Source organism: Phalaenopsis equestris, unplaced genomic scaffold (genome assembly GCF_001263595.1).
Source record: "Phalaenopsis equestris unplaced genomic scaffold, ASM126359v1 Scaffold000038, whole genome shotgun sequence".
Lineage (NCBI taxonomy): Eukaryota > Viridiplantae > Streptophyta > Magnoliopsida > Asparagales > Orchidaceae > Phalaenopsis > Phalaenopsis equestris.
This window is the reverse complement of record NW_018164480.1, coordinates 322,594-340,432: the sequence shown is the minus strand read 5'-3', so window position 1 is coordinate 340,432 and position 17,839 is coordinate 322,594. Positions and strand designations below refer to the sequence as shown.

Here is a 17,839-nt window from a genome sequence, read left to right as displayed (position 1 = left end):
AGTTTTCTTAAGTGACTTCGGTCATTTAAGATGTAATTAACTATAGGGGCTTGCCCTTATAGGGAATTTTTTCGAACCTAGCTTAATATAAACCCTATTTAATTCTTTATATTAAGTAGGGGAACTTGTCGGCAAATAAAATGGTTTTTCGCAGACCAAACGGATGTCATATATTTCTTAGTTTATTTGATCGAGTCTCATCCTCAAGTCTTATGTTTATCCCTTGGGATAGATACAAGATTTGAGGTAGAACTCTCTTTCATTTAAATTGTGAAAAGTATGGGGTCAATTTGATTTCATATTTTTCTTAAAACTTATATATATATATGTAAATTAAACGCCCTTCCGACGCGGGCAGCTGAATTTTGATTCCGGCGACCGACAGCTTCTTACGGGCAACTCGCACCCAACTCTTTTAAGTGTCGACAGCCTACTAAAGTCTGGGAGTGCTAATATTGATACACTAGTCATGACCCTCTTCAGTTGTTCGAAGGCATGAGCCACTACTTCCCCCCACTTTTGTCTTTCTTTAGCTACTCCTTCAGCGGTCATATAGTTTTTCCATGGTCTCTCATGAAATTCCATAGTACCCAATGAGACCTAAGAACACTCTCAACACCTTCAAGCTCCAAGGCAAATGCCAGTCCAACATAGCCTCAATCTTCGACTGGTCAACTGCTATCCTTTTTCTAGTCACCACATGCTCTAGATACTCTACCTGTGACTGTGCATAGGAGCATTTTTTTAGATTGGCGTATAACTGATGCTCTCTTAAAGTCTCAAGTACTATTCTCAAGTGCCTCATATACTCTGCCTTTGTATGACTATAGATCACGATATCATCAAAAAATACTAGAGCGAACTAAATTTGAACTCATGAAGAGAACTTGTGGCCAACAAGCGCCAACTATCAACGTTCATCAATAACAGCGATTGTAGCTCAACGATACAATTGTTGTTGATTAACTATCCCGGGCTATAGTTGTGTCATTTAACCGGTGTTATCACTCAATATACTCTATTTTAGCAATAAAAGAATAATAAAAAATTATAATTCCGTCTTCTCCATTTGAAGAGAAAAATGAAACTTTGCAATTTCAAATATATGGTGGGCTATTTTGACTCGCCAAACTCGTGATTTTTTTCACATTTTAGATTTTTCATGTAAAAACTATTGTTGCCACTTATCATTTATATCTGTGTGTGTGAGCGCCCGTGGGTGACAAATATTTTTATTGAGTTAATATTTAAATTTTCTCTAATATTAAAAATTTCTAACATGCAACAGTCCTAACCCTCAATAAAATGAGGAATCTTAAGTTTAGAATGCTTCACCGCATGTTTTTTCTCCAGATCGAAATTATGAATATAAATCGCCTCCAAAATATATGCTGAAACTTTATGGTTCCTTAGCGTAGGGTGTTCAATATTCTTCTCTATTTCTCAAATAACTCTCTTATTCCTACTCACAGTTTATTTTCATTTTTCAAATAATATATTCATCTAATTTTCAGCTTTCACTAATTTGTAGTTTCTATGTTCTTTCTGATTCATCAATGTCATGACCAAGGCTGTGGTGGTAGACTGATATGGAATCCTAACATAGGCAATGGGAATTGATCTCTCTTATTTTAAAGTTGGTTTCTTCGTTTCCTTCACTTTATTTTGGTTGTTGACTCAACTTATTCTTCATGCTCTCTTTGCTATTATGTCGGTAGCATTATCTTTTTTAAGTAATGATTCAGTTGCTGTGTCATATTTAAACTCATAGGAACTTGTTGTTGTGTCTGCATCCTCTCATTCTTGTATTTGCCTTCAGGGATCACCAAATCTGAGCTAAGTTAACTGCATTATTCTATTCAAATCTCATGTACCTTTGTATTTTAATAGAAAAATTATGTGTGCCAAATCCACGTTGTTAGGTTTAATTCTACCAAAATATCTACAAATATAGAATATTTTTTTAAAATTGAGTGTAATAACTTTTCAAATTTATATATTATTTCATACAAAAAGAGTTTCTAAGAAATGTTTCCTATAACATCAAATAAGTTCCATGGTACATCATTAAAATGTTTGTATGAATAAAAGCAATAGTAAACAAAACTTATTTTTTTCTCTTAACACCACAGTTATTTCAATAACTAATTGTAGACCTCCCTCTTGGGATAAATTAAACCTCTGCCTTAGCAACAAAAAAAAATCTTAGCCTCATAGCCTTGGTTTCTAAGCTAATTAGTTACACCCTGCCCAAACTCTAATCAATCTTAAGAGCCTTAGAGTAGACTCGGTATTGCTAAAATAAAATTGAATTGAAATCTATAAGCTGATTTTAAATAATCATAGCAAATCTTAAAATCCATATATTTGACTACACCTCATACTTAGCGAAATCTTTGATAGCCTTGAAATCCATAGACTTGGTATGTTTAGCTTATTATTGACCTATGTTTAGCTTGGTAGACCTTAGTAGAACCATAGATGAGCCTAAGAGATCTAAGTGGACCTAACCTACTTGATTCATATAAATCATAACTTGAACATAAAGACTTCCCTCAGTTAATACTGACGAGGGATTAAAGAAATGACATATGAACATAAAAATCAATTGTCTTGACCAAAACCGCAGATTGGACTCAGCTGGCTTGGTTAACAATACTTAACCAACCTAACCCGCTTAATGACCTAGTCTAACCCAATCAAATCCATTAGGCCCATTGACTCGACCCAAGCCAACCCTAATTCAAACATTAACCTAAGGTAGTCCATTAGACCTTAATTGACCCATCTAGACCAATCCCACCAAACTAATTAGATCCAAAATAAGACCTAAGCCAAGACCTGGTGGAACTAAGGTGGATGTCTAACCTAATTGGCCTTGTTAGAACTTGAATAATCTTAATTAGCTTAGCTTAGACCATACCTGGGAAAAAAATTGAACCCTTATTAATTAGCCTAATATAACCGATACTAGCCTAATCCAACTTTTGGCCCAATTGACAAATTGGGATGATTAAGTGAATGGACCTCACCAAGGCTAGCCAAACCCAACTTTTAAAACAAAATCCAATGCATCAAATTTAAAATTTATTAACTGATTATCAGATTCAATATTTCTTCAGAATAAATAATGCTACAAATTCTATTAATATTTAGGCATGACCTAGGTGTTCTGCCGCTTTTCCTTCTCACTCTAGACATACATACATACATATATATATATATATATATATAGAGAGAGAGAGAGAGGGAGAGAGAGAGAAATAGTTGAACAATATTTTAGGAAAATTAACCATTAAATTGCTTTTTTATTTAGTAGTGAGGGCTCTAGCCAATTCAAGTGAAGTTTACAAGATAAATTCACGGGCTTTCAATTCTCTTATAGCTAGCCCTATCATTTTTAAATCCAAAAGCTTGCTTAAAACTTTATAAACTTGGCATAAAAATCAAATAAAAAAATAGCTACAAATGTTATTCTAAAGAGATGAGAAAAATTACTAGCAAATACTATGAGATCGAGCAGATAAAGAAAAAAAAAAGAGTAAGAGTGAAATTAGAGAGACAAGCTCTGAGTATTATGTTTTCTCTAAAAAGAGATGCAAAACATCCTAGTTGTCCCCGTCTTATACCCTTTGAGGGGCATAAAGAAAACTATACAAGAGAGAAAAAAATAAATTAATATACTTATTTCAAGATCTTGAATTGCAAATCTTGCGATCGAGATTTTAGACATATGGAGATGGTGTTGAGAAATTAGGGCGAAGAAAAACAAAAATCAACACAAATCCAGAAGAACACACAAAGATTTATGAGGTTCGGCAAAGATGCCTACATCCTCTGGAGCAGAGCTGCGACTTCCTTTCAATATTCAGAAAAAATTACAGAATACAAGATACAACACACCTAAGGTTACAGACATGACATATATATAACCCTATAGTACAAAATATAATTACTTAAATTACTCCTATACCAAACCGCGGAGTGTTGCCCCCGCACCCCTAACCCACATAATGAAACATATATCAAACCGCGGAGTGTTGCCCCCGCCCCCCTAACCCACATAATGAAACTCCCCCGATTAGACAGATCCTTCTGCTCCACTCAGCTCGTGGGCTCAACTCTTATGTACCAATGTGGGTTGGGCCACAACGCTTTCGCTGCGCCCTCGCTAATCCCCCCAACCCACTAAACTCCAATAAACACAATTCTTCAATTTCAAGAGACAGACATCTCTTCATTCCAAGAGACTCCAGATTCTGGTATTATGAGTCATACCTAACAAATCTGCACCTTGGCGAATATCCAGCCCTGCTAGGAGAGATGCATATACCCAACAAATCTCCACTTTGACAAATATTCAGCCCCTTAGGAGAAATATATCATAGAGTTTCTTATGCACCAATGTGGGTTGAGTCATCACGCTTTTAAATAATCTCTTAATTAAGATTCTTTGATTAAGTTTCCCTTAATTAAGTTTTCAAAAAAAAAATAATTTCCCTTAACTAAGTTTCCAAGAAAAAAGAATTTCCCTTAATTAAGTTTCAAAAAAAAAAGACTTTCATTAACTTCCAAGAAAAGTTCCGATTCCGCTTTTCAGAAAAGCTCCTTTTTTACTTCCAGAAAAGCTCCACTTTCCTTCTTAGAAAAGCTATGTTTCCGCTTTCCTTCCAAAAAAGCTCTGCCGCCGCTTTCCTTCCAGAAAGAAATCTTTCTTTTCCTGAGTGCAGCAGCAGATTCCCTTTCTTTGTCCTTCCTGAGTCCTGAAAAATCTCCGAAATATTTCCGCGCTAAATTTTCTTTTCCGCATCCGCCCTTCCAATTGTGCTTCCCGCCGCCCGACTGCCTCCCGCGCCGCCGAACAGAGCCCTTTGTCACGAATCCTTCTCGCCTGGTAGAGAACCGCCTCTGCGATAGTCTCACAGCCCTCATTCCTCTTGTTCCCCCCGAACCGCACAAGAACTAGTCGCGATTCCGAACCTTCGCGAAGGACTTCGTCCGAACCGTAGAACTCTATCGAACCTCTTGTCGCCTTCGCAGAACCAATCGCTTGGTCTTCTGCTTTGCAAAACTGTTCCCTGTCCCGCGATCGCGTGAAGCTGGAGTATTGATCGCTAATCCGCCAAACCGTCGAAGCCTGCTTCGTCTTCGAAATTTCTCTGTGCCGAGATCCGAACTGCCGGAAAGCTTGCAGAAATCCTTCCCTAACCGTTAATCTTCTCTGCCAAAATCTTATTTATTCCCCCGTCGCCGAAATTTTTCTTCACTGCCCTAAAACCTCGCTCAGATACCACTTGTTGAGAAATTAGGGTGAAGAAAAACAGATCGACACAAATCCAGAAGAACACACAGAGATTTACGAGGTTCGACAAAGATGCATACATCCTCGGGAGCAGAGCGGCGACTTTCTTTCAATATTCAGAAAAGAGTACATAATACAAGATTTAACACACCTAGGGTTACATACAGGGCATATATATAACACTATAGTACAATATGCAATTACTTAAATTACCCTTGTACCAAACCGCGGGGTGTTGTTCCCGCACCCCCGATTAGACAGATCCTTCCGCTCCACTTCGTTCGTGGGCTCCGCTCCGGTCCAACATCTGTCCTATTTATGGTATATGAGTCATACCTAACAAATCTCCACCTTGGCGAATATCCAGCATCTTAGGAGAAATATATCATTGAGTTTCTTATGCACCAATGTGGGTTGGGCCACAACGCTTCCGCTGTGCCCTCGCTGATCTCCCAACCCACTAAATTACAAGAGACACAACTCTTCAATTCCAAGAGACATCTCTTCATTCCAAGAAACTCCAAATTCTGGTATTATGAGCTATACCTAACAGTTGATACTCAAAAGATACAGACATGGGAGCTATCCTGATCCAGGAGAGTGATTTTGTGACCTAGGTGAGTCCTTTGGGGTCCTAATGCGAGTCCCCTTCCCCTATACTCCAACCGAGAAGTCAAATGTTTCATGTAAAAACTATTGTCACAAATATTTGTATAGGATCAGATTATAGCCGAGTGTTAGTTGATCCTATACATACCATCAGATTATAGCCGAGTGTTAGTTGATCCTATACAAGTGTTATCTGGCCCCAGGCAAGTGCTTCTTACTTTCATATGGATTGATTCCATGTATTTGATAAACAATTCAGACAGCCATTAAACTGCAACTCTTTGTTTTTACTAAGTAGTTATCACAGTTCAATTTCTCGACAAAATTGAGATAGAATACTGCTGAGGAAAAAAAAAACAGAAATTAAGCACCAAACAATGCTATTCATTTTTCAAATCTACTCTCAATGGAAAAGATTTGTTTTGACGAACTTTCTAACAAAGAACACAGGAACCATCTAATAAACAAGCGTCATTAATGAAGCCAGAAATCCACTTTGTTCGCTGTTTCAACTAACCTAATTCCGGGAAAAGAAGCCAAAAAACGCAAATGATAGGAAGAGATCAGCAGCACGCAGCCAAAACCCAAATTGTGGTGAAATTATTTACAAGCAAGGAATTATGAAATGGAAAGCAGGATAGAACAGCTATACCATGCAGTCGACGATTGGATAAGACCCGATTAGGGTTTTTTCCCCTCTATTCCTGGTACAGACAAGACGATCATCCCAAGAACAACAGCTTGATTGGCAAAAAATAGAAACTGTAGGCAGAAGCCATGAAACTGTTCGACCCCAAGAACCTACTAACAAGTGATTATCGTGCCAACAAAGGCGTGAGGCGTATATATTGGATATAAGAGTTTTTATATTGTTAATATGCTTTATATATATATATATATATATATTTGTGTATGTGTGTGTGGTATAACCCCTTTATTTTAAATAATATGATGTAATATTGCTAAATTGATTCTGATGGTTATTAATATGTTTGTAATTTTTTAATATTCTTACACATAGTATTAATAAGCTATATTAATGAGATATGATAATCATAGTTGCAAATATTTAAATGATTTTTTTTTTAGATTTTGATCTTAAATGTTGATAAAATAAATAAACTTTTAGAATATTAGCAAATCGTTATTTTCCCATAATTTTTAGATGTCATTTGCTTTGATAGTGGTGTTAAGAATTTTATATATGATTGGAAAAAATTCTTGTGTATTCCAAATTAGTGTTATTTGGCCAAGTAGCATTCACTCATCGTAGAGGGGCTAGTTGCTATCGTCATCGCTAGGCCACTTTAGCACATGACACCATCATACTCTTTTCCATTGGTGGTAGCAACATCATCATCGCCGTCATCTCTATTTCTTACCCCTTAGATCTTACTTTGATTTTATTTTATTTCAAATCAAAAAAAAAAAAAAAAAAATCTCGTACATTACTTTTAAACATAATGAAACAACTCTCAAAAGAGCATTGGATTTTTCGGGAAAGAGCTTTCTCCGCACTATGGTTTTCTTCCTTGTGCCGACTCTTCTTCCTTCCTTCCTTCCTCCTCTACATCATGAAATTGCTTGAATAATGCATCTCTAAATCATATCATAAACTAAGCTAAATATATTTTGCACATTTAAACAACAGGCAATTTAGAGTATAATAATTACATAGATTTTTCTATTTTATTATATAAATGCTAGTAATTTCTTCTAAGAAGATCCGGTTCAAGGTCCAAGATTTATGGTTTAGAGAATCCTAAACAATATTGAATTACCATAATCTTAAATTTTATTTTTATAATAAAAAATATATTTGATATTTTAGTGTAGGAGTTCTAGTGGTTACCCGAGCATTATCAGTAGGTCATGTAGATCTTTGAGATCAGATAGGCTACACAATTGTGAGATATGTTTATCGATATTGACAAGAAAGGATAGAGATCCCTCTGCATTGGGGAGATTGTTTGGGCCCAGCTAAACTATGTCAGGAAGATGTAGCAAGCACATTTTAGTCGATTTTCTGATTGTGAGGGCATGAGTACCTCCAAACACACTAGAGGTTCGGTCCCATATGCCAGGCACAGAAGAAGGAAGATAAGTTTTACTCAATGCAATAGATTTAAATATCTAATTATTATTTACCATTTTTTATATGCTAACAAAAGCAAGTGCTTAAGGAAGAGCTCATCATCGGATGGGATTTTTAATTTTGATGATAACTACTCTTTTAAAATTTTATGGGATGAGTATTTGTGGTTGAAGAATGTCTAGAGTCAGAGCTCAGTAGGAGCTCGTAGCCTTTGTGGCTAGTCTGACTAATCATAATATAACATGTAGAGAGAAGTTGTTTAAGAGAGAAATAAGGGAAGGATCTGTAGTCTCTGCTGGGATAAGATGTACGATGCTCGACATTCATTTTCAGATGAGAGCTCCGCACCACCGAGTGACGAAGTGAACAGGCGGGTCGCCATCTTCACCCAGGATATGGAGGCTTACATTGATGGAGTCAAGGGTGGGGTTGAGAGCCAAGGCGAGGCTGGAGGAGCTACATGGCATGACATGCCGATGTGACAAGCTACTGATGGTGAAAAAAGAGGAGTAAGATAACGAGGTCGATGAGTAGTTTCATCCGTTTATACATTATTGATTCTCTTGGACATTGATTTGTATTTATATATCTTATGTATATAGTTTTATACTTATTCATTTAATTAATTTGAATTTTTATTTATTATAGTTTTATTCATTATGTGTGTCATTGTGTGGTATTGTATTGTCCTGAGATGGTATGAATATAATTGCACCATGTTTTGTGTTGCAATTATAGTGCAATTATAGGCGTGTAAAAGTCTTATGGTTAAGGTCTTTATAATTTTTATTTTTGGTACATGTTTTTGGCTTATATTAGAATGATATATCGGTAGGTATTGATTGAAGCAATGGAATTAATAGTCAGTTCTTCGACATGATTCCAAGGAGTGAATATTTCAGGTCCCATTTCAATTGGTTGGTTGCCTATGGATAGATCAATAGAAAATCTATTATTTTTTTTCTATTTTATGATAACTGATGGACAAATTTATTTCTAGCTAATTTGTTCGGAGCTTATTCTGCCAAAAATTTTTTTGGCTAATTGTGAACAATATTTCGATCAGAATTCTTTTATGACAGATTTTATCCATCAAAATGCATTTATGATCATGGATTTTTTCTTTCACGGCTCAAAATCCATCATAAATCTATCAGATATTAATTTTACATGTGGAAAATTCTTTCTTCCAGTATGTTAATTTATAAAAAAATATTAATTTCCTAAAGCGGGTCTCAAAGATATTGATGAAAGTAGAGACCCATGCTAAGTGATGTTGGTGTCAAAACCAAGTTGCTTTGCAACGGCCACCATAAAGAAGAGAGGAAATAATCAAAAAAAGGATCACAGGTTACACACCTTAAATGATTAGAGAGAGAAATGGCGCAAAAGATCCCTTTTAAGGGGACATAGTGACTACCAAATTTTTGCATAATGAATTAGTTACTGTTGCCAAGAAAATTGAAGAATTATATAATAGCTTATTATAGAAAGGGGCAGATGGAGTATGTAGGGGCTTCAGGAAAGGGCTAGCTATACCATAACTTGATATGAGTTCATAAGAATAGGACAATGTCTTGATGTGAAGAGGATATAGTTTACACTAACAACAACTATAAGAAAGGGACATCTGGAGTATTGAGTTCATCTTATGACTATAAGTCTCAATTGCAAGCTATTGTTACCTTAAGAGGAAAAAAACTACAAAGCGTGCTAAAAAATGAGTCTTCACTGTATATGCTATTTATAATGATTCAATAACCTGAACTCATAATAAATTATTTTAAAACCACATTTTAAAACTATGCATATAGCTAGCCACTTGATCCTCCCATATTTGCTTGACATGGCTAATTTCTTTTTGAGTTTGATTACCAAAACAAATATGAAGATTTTCATGTTTAATTTGATTTTAATATGGGCATATTAATTGATACATGTTAGAACATTCGTAAGGATAGAGATGAACTTTGTTGTCTTAGAATTATAAAAATAATTTGCACACAATTGAATGGAAAAGTTGTTAATAACTTATAATATACTTGATATTTTTATATGTTAAAAAATGAGAAAGATAAAAACAAATGAGATCCAAACTAGCTGAAATAATTTTATTAGTGTGATTCATACATTATTAAGATGGCCCTTCCTCAAAATGGAAGAACATATTGTTTTAATATAGTAGACATGGATTATAAAAAATAACTTCCATAATGGAAGTAGGAAATGCCTTATCACATCAAAGTTTTCATCAAGAGCTCATTGGTCCTTTGATTCATTATTTTTCTTTTAATGAAATGGACAACCAGGCAAGTAGGTAAGCATTGGCCTTGGTAATGAGGGCGCGTTAGCTTTGTTGCTAATAGTAGGAGTCGATTTTGTTATTGATGGTGGACATCCATTTTATTTGAAACAATAGTAGTTTGTATTGTTTGTGATGATATATATTGACGTTACGGTGATGGTGTGCGTTCTCATTGATATCCAATATATGTGGCAACCTATGGATACTCTTGGCATCAGTCTTATCGACACTAGTGAGTGTCAATATTTTTGACAATAATAGGAGTCGAAGACGTTGCTACTAGTTATAGGTTCAATCTTATTAAGGAAAATAAATCAGTTGTGTTGATAGCAATAGAAGTTAGCCTTATTGACGATGACATGTTTTAGTCTTATTAAAGATAATAATTAAGAATTGGGAATTGATAGACATTATTCTAGAATAATTTCATCAAATAGAGCTTTGATTTCACAATTATAATTTCTCAATTTTTTATAGTTCATTGTACTTATTTATTTAGTTTGATTTATATAAGAAATAAAAAATTTACAAAATTTTAGAGGTAAAATACATTCAAAGAACAAGAGGAGTAATTTGAGCAACAATCAATGCAATGAGCACAATTAGAGGCATCAATACCTCTAATCCTGGCATCTAGACAAAAGGGAACTTAATAATTAATGATTAATTTAACAGCATCTTGACATTCTTCTAGCATTATTAATCTTTAATAAAGTATTTTTAAGAGACACAACCACCACTATCATGTTTTGCCATTGGCTAACTTTATCCCTTAATATTAATTGCAGTCAAATGCCAGCTTGGACTTGTCTTGCCTGTAATTCACCCCTCCATTCAATCCCATTTATTTGAGTTGCTCCGGGCCCTCTTCTGCTGAAATGAAAAAGAACTGAAATTATATGCAGAATATTTGACATGAAGATGTCCAGAACAAATATATGTTTTGATATTTTAATTTATGTTATTAAAGACAATGGGCCCTGATAACATTCTTCTTCATTATTCAACATTTAATGGTTCAAGTAGAGTTGAATCGAATGCTGAATTATATGAAGACATAAATATTAAACTTATTTTAATATGATTTAGATTATGTAATTATATTACACTAATAATATTTTAACTATTGATTCAGTCGATCTGATCATATTTTTAAAACCATGTGAATAAGATTTTTAGGGCTTGTTGATCGAATTTGAATCTAGACAATCTGGCTTCTTTTACACGATAGAATGAAAAAGGCTATAAATAGTTGGGTCCTATCTTAGCAACGTTAAGGAGGCTTAGTCCATTATTTTCAACAATATAAAATAGCATAAAATACACCAACAGCCAGGCTCTATCCTACTAAGTGGGTTCGACTAGATGCATCATTTTTCTCCATTGTGTCATATTTTCATTTAATCCTAATAATATAAGATCTTTTTTTTAATACAACACGCCCAAGTCCTTTTTAGGTCTACTTCTACATTTTTTTACTAGATGCATCAAATTTCTCCATTGTGTCATATTTTCATTTAATCCTAACAATATAAGATCTTTTTTTTTAATACAACATGCCCAAGTCCTTTTTAGGTCTACTTCTACATTTTTTAGTAGAAGTCAAACCTAAAATATCCACACTCTTAAAGGGGTCATCAAGTGGTCGACGTTTAATGTGACCAATCATTCTAATACGACTATCTCTAATCTTGTATGCCTTTGGAGCTACTCATATCTTATATTTGCTTTACATTTTGTTTCCTTCAATTTTACTTGCCACCTCCAGGATCTTGGCCGATGCTTTGGCCTTCTCTTTTGGAAAGAGTTTCCCAAATGAGATTGTTTGGATAAACTACTCGTGCGAAGAGTCGGCCATATAGAATCTTTGTTAGTAATCTTTTATGTTATTTTTCAGCCCTAACAGTTGGAATTTGACAGCTGATGGGAACTGTACAAACTTGTCTGATCAAACATGAAAATAAAACGGGTAATTAAATAGATCAAAAGACCATGGGAACTTCTAGCATCGGTAGTACATAATGAACGCCATGATGACTGCAATGGAATTTGGTTTTATCTGAGTTGAAATGACTCCAAAGATGGCAAACATATAACGCAACTCGATAAAAGTGACAGGCGGAGGTCGAGTTGAAACTGATCTTTGTAAAATCGTGGGTCGTTGCCATAAATTGAGATTGCCTGGTGCATCACGCTAGTGACCCAAAGTTTGATGGAAGCATCAAATATGTAACTCTCTTATAGTGACTCAACTTCAACTTTTGTCATATGAGACTGACAATCTAGGGCAACCAAACCAAAATCCTTTTGAGAGTACTGAAGTGCCGTTAAGTAGAGTGTAGAGAAAAATCTGAGAATGCAAGAAGGAAAAGTATATGGAAAGTACGTATATTGTTTCTCGACACCCTTATATAAGAAAATGGAGGAAGTTCAATCTTTACACTGGGATAAAATTAAAAAGATTAAGTCATTTTCGCAATAGATGATCAAAAGAATCACAATGACTCAAGAAATGGGGAAAATAAAATTTTTATTCTATAAAATACATTAAAATTACAACAAGAGGCTTAGAGATCAATTTAAAGAGGCAAAATATTCTACAAGAGCACCGACCACTCTTCTGTTAAGACATGTCCCAGCCGAAGCAACCTCCTATATAAATATTTTCCTTTAGACATAAACTAATTCAACCGATTTGATTCAACATGCCCTTGTGAAACTCGAGATCTCTCCCAAACATCCTACAACTCTTGGCGAAGAGTCACCACCATCTCCTTCATCTTTTTTATACACACTAACTATTTGCACATCTCTTCACCTTGCTAGATCATTGTTGATTAAGCGAAGGAACACCAAACTTTATTCAAATGATGAGTCAGTGATCCAATAGTTGTTCGAGGCTCATAAAAAATTTCCATGCATATCTCAAAAGGATTGTCAAGGCGGTCGACCCCACCATTCTTGCTTTTTAGCTAACCGACCTTTCCTAGCAACTAGTTTATGATCATTAGATCAGATAAACCTAGATGAGGGCCCTTGCCTAACATTTGGTCTGCGTTGGATGGTCGGACTATCATTTAGGTTTGTAGGAGTTGAATCGTCTGCACCAGGAATCATCATAAAATTAATGGCTTCAAAAAATCAGACCCCATAAACACAAGTCAAAAGTCCCCCATACTCAAGAATCGAAAAAACTTAAATATTGCAATAGTTGTTGTGTGCTCACCAAGAATCATCGTAAAATTAATGGCTTAAAAAAATCAGACCCCATAAACACAAGTCAAAAGTCCCCCATATTCAGGAATTGAAAAAACTCAAATATTGCAAAAGTTGTTGTGTGCTCACCAAGGACCACCAGTGAAAGTGATGGAATAATGCTAGAAGCCAATTGAGTGGCCTGATCGATCAGGTAGGTTGAGCCTAAGATCAAATCAGATGATCCCACCTAGTCTGGTGGTGGGAAGACAATCCTCTTCCTCTTCATGGTAGTTTTCTTTCTTTTCTCACCCTCCGAGTGGCCATATCCTTTCGACTTCTCTAAGATGGAGTAAATCAGACTTTTGGTGAGACACCAGCTTGAGACTTTGTAAGTTTTTCCATTGCAATAACTAAAACATAAAAGCTGGCCGAATCTAATTAAGGAAAACAAAAGGCAAACTATGAATGGGAAGGAGTCCCATTGTGCCCTATTTATAAGAATTGGAGGCTTTGAAATCAAGGGAGTTCAATCATTGAGTAATTAATTAAAATTGAATGAGATGTACTTTTCATTAAATTCTGTTATTCTTGTTACAACATCGCTTCAAGAAGTAACTAAAATATTTACATAAAAAAGTTGTATGCATTGATATTAAAGATATCTAATGATCCATAAGAGAATAATATGGTATAGACAGATACACTGCAAGGAGATCATGATGCCCACCTGATCAGACAAGTTAAGTCATGCGAGCCAAGTCAACTAGACCAAAACAGCCGAGCCAGAAGGCGAGCAAGAGGACGACCGAGTGATCCAAATGTAAACCAATTAATTGGAAACAAGACAAGAGCATCTTAGCTATCTACTAAAGGAAAATTGACTCGATATGATAGTTTATCTTATAGTGGATTCAACCAAATAAAAGAGCCAATTCCATAAAATATTTCTGACCATTCAATGTAGACACAACGACTTCTCACCAAAAATAGAAGATAATCAATCGGATTAAATTAGTCGACCAAACCTTACTGACCCAGCTCAACCAACTGAGCTGACCCCGTTGATCCGAATCAACTATGGTTAGCCGACCAAGCTAAAAGTCAGTCAGACGATAGGACCACGTTTGTAAAATAATTATTAGAGCTGGAGCCCGATCCGCCTACCAATTTTTCGCTTCCGCTCGCGTCGCGACCACAACTATGTTTTTGCTCCCGATCCCCTGCTATCGCGAAAACGCTCCCGCCTCCCGCTCGATCCCGAAAGGTCGCGATACCTGTTCCCGCTCCACTGTCGCAAAAGGTCGCAATATTCACAAAATGACGTCGCCTTCCGTCTCCTTTAAGTTGCAAATAACAGAGCTCTCCTTAAGGTTTTCAAAAGTCACAATTTTGGTGTTCTTCTTTGGTTTTCCTTGGGACAGAGGAAGAGAAGTGCAAAAAGTGGTTCCTTGCGGTGAAAGAAGAAGAAGGAAGAAGAAGATTATTGTTCTCCTTTGACTTTTTCTTGGTGGCTTGTGGCAGAAGAGAAATTGAGATTATTTCTATTGTAAGTTTATCTTCTTCGGTGTATCTCGGTGTAGAGTTTCTTCGATGTATCTCGATGTAGAGAGAGAAGAACAAAGAGAAGAAAAGAGAGCAACAAAGTGTGAGATTTCTATTGTAAGTCAAGACGATTGACTGGTGTAAATTCCTCAAGTAATAAAATCATTTGCAATTTCGTGGAGGTAGACAATTTGCCGAACCACGTAAATCTGTGTGTTCCACTATGTTACTGTTTTCTGATGTGAATTTTCTCATTTTATTTTTTGCTTCATTAATCATTCTTCTGTTTGATTTCTATATATATACCACATCAAGCTTCATTGATTGTTCTTCTGTTTGATTTCTATATATATACCACATCAACTGGTATAGTTCACAATAACTGGCATCAGAGCCAGGTTCAGATCTGAGGAAGAATGATGGCTGCAGATGAAGTGAAGGTTTCAGAGATCGAGAAATTTGATAGCACAGATTTTGGTTATTGAAGGATGCAGATAGAGGACTATCTCAACAGAAAGAAACTTCATCTTCCGTTATTGTGGAAAAGATCTGAAAGGATGGATGAAGTTGAATGGAATTTGTTGGATCGACAAATTTTGGGGGTTGTTCGATTGACTCTACGTGATCCATTGCACATAATGTCGTCAAGGAGAGGACGACTGCATATATTGTGGCAGTCTTATCAGATATGTATGAAAAGTCATTGGCAGATAACAATGTGTACTTTATGAAAAAGTTACTCAATTTGAAGTTGGCGGAAGGTGTTTCTGTTGCTCAACACCTGAATGATTTCAATACTATTGCAAATTAATTGTCGTTTGTTTAAATTGATTTTGATGATGAAATACGTGCAGTGATATTGTTGGCATATTGCCAAATAGTTTGGAAGTCATGAGGATGACAGTTAGCATTTCTATAGGTAAATTTAAACTGAAATGTGAGGATATTCGTGACTTGATTTTGGCTGAGGAGGTGCGCAAGAAAGATTCTGGCAAGATCTCAGGTACAAGTTCGGCACTGAATGTTGATTTTAGAGGGAGAAGACATGACAGTAACTCAAATAGAGGGAGATCAAAATGAAAGTCTGATAAGCAGGCAACCTGTTGGAATTGTGGCAAGACCGACCACATAAAGAGAAACTGCATGAATCTCAAGAATAACACAAATGTGGTATCTGAAAAAGTATAGGATGCACTGTTGCTGGTAGTTCATAGTTCTGCTGATGATGGAAGTGAAGAGGAGAGTGGGTCTGGGGCATCTATTCCTATTGTTCCACAAACAAATGGTGGAGAACCACAAAGTTATAAGGAAATCTTGCAAGAAGAAAGTTTGAGTTAACATAACTTCTACCAGGGAAGAAGGCATTGCACAACAAGTGAGTGTACCAGATGAAGACTGTGCATGATGACAATAAGAGCTACAATGCTAGACTTGTTGAAAAAGACTTTCATCAGAGGCAGGATATTGCCCATTTCATGCAGTGAGAGTTACAAGCATAGACAAGAGCAATCCAGGAAATAGCTTGTGGGTACAAAGCTATGTTGACTTTGTTGATGTGTTGACTGAGGGTGTTACTCTTGAGAAACTGAAATTGTGCACAACTTCAGTTGATCTTCTGGAGTGAAAAAAGAGGCTTTAAGTTGCAGATGACGATGATTCATGTTGAAGGATTCATGATGGAGGATTCATGTTTGAAAAAAAATGACGACACCATCAGTGGAGGATATCAGTTTGAGAAAGGAGACGTTGTTGCCTGTGTATCAGTCTCCAAGTGGGAGATTGTTAGAGTTGGAGCCCGATCCGCCTCCCGATTTCTCGCTCCTACTTGCGTAGCGACCCCAACCCTGCTTCCGCTCCCGATTGGTTAGAGTTGGAGCTCGATCCGTCTCCCGATTTCTCGCTCCTACTCGCGTAGCGACCCCAACCCTGCTTCCGCTCCCGATTGTGAAACGTCGCGATCCCCTACTGTCGTGAAACCGCTCCCGCCTCCCGCTCGATCGTGAAAGGTCGTGATACTTGTTCCCGCTCCACTGCCGCGAAATGTCGTGATATTCACGAAACGACGTCGCCTTTCGTCTCCTTTAAATTGTGAACAGAAGATCTCTCCTTAAGGTTTCTAAAAGTCACAATTTTGGCGTACTTCTTCGGGTTTCCTCAGAACAGAGGAAGAGATGTGCAAGAAGTAGTGCCTTGCTGTCGCGAAACCGCTTTTTCCTTCTACTCGATCGCCAAACGTCGTGATCCCTTGCTGTCACGAAACTTCTCTCGCCTCACGCTCGTTCGCGTAAGGTCGCAATACCTATTCCCGCTCCACTGTCGCGAAAGGTCGCAATATTCGCGAAACGATGCTGCCTTCCGTCTCCTTTAAGTTGCGAACAGAAGAGCTCTCCTTAAAGTTTTTAGAAGTCACGATTTTGGTGTTCTTCTTCGGGCTTCCTTGAGACAAAGAAAGAGAAGTGCAAGAAGTAGTTCCTTGCGGTGAAGGAAGAAGAAGAAGATCGTTCTTCTTTGGCTTCTTCTTGGTGGCTTGTGACAAAAGAGAAATTGAGTTTATTTCTCTTGTAAGTTTGTCTTTTTCGGTTTATCTCGATGTAGAGTTTCTTCGATGTATCTCGGTGTAGAGAGAGAAGAAGAGAGAGCAACGAAGTGAGAGATTCCTCTTGTAAGTCAAGATGATCGACTGATGTAAATTTCTCAAGTAGTAAAATCCTCTGCAACTCCGTGGACGTAGGCAATTTGTTGAACCACGTTCATGTGTTCCGCTGTGTTACTGTTTTATGGTGTGAAT

At 36.5% G+C, this 17,839-nt stretch overlaps 1 long non-coding RNA gene and 1 pseudogene across 1 annotated transcript in view; both read right to left on the bottom strand.

Annotated features, from left to right (window-relative positions):
* The window catches only part of LOC110018990, a 16,072-nt gene extending 9,325 nt beyond the window's left edge, over positions 1-6,747 (bottom strand). The window contains exon 1 of the long non-coding RNA XR_002293418.1: positions 6,564-6,747. This is a non-coding gene — a long non-coding RNA (uncharacterized LOC110018990). The remainder of the gene's footprint in view (positions 1-6,563) is intronic.
* A 4,303-nt stretch (positions 6,748-11,050) lies between these two features.
* LOC110019022 overlaps positions 11,051-17,839 on the bottom strand; it is a 9,899-nt pseudogene continuing 3,110 nt past the window's right edge.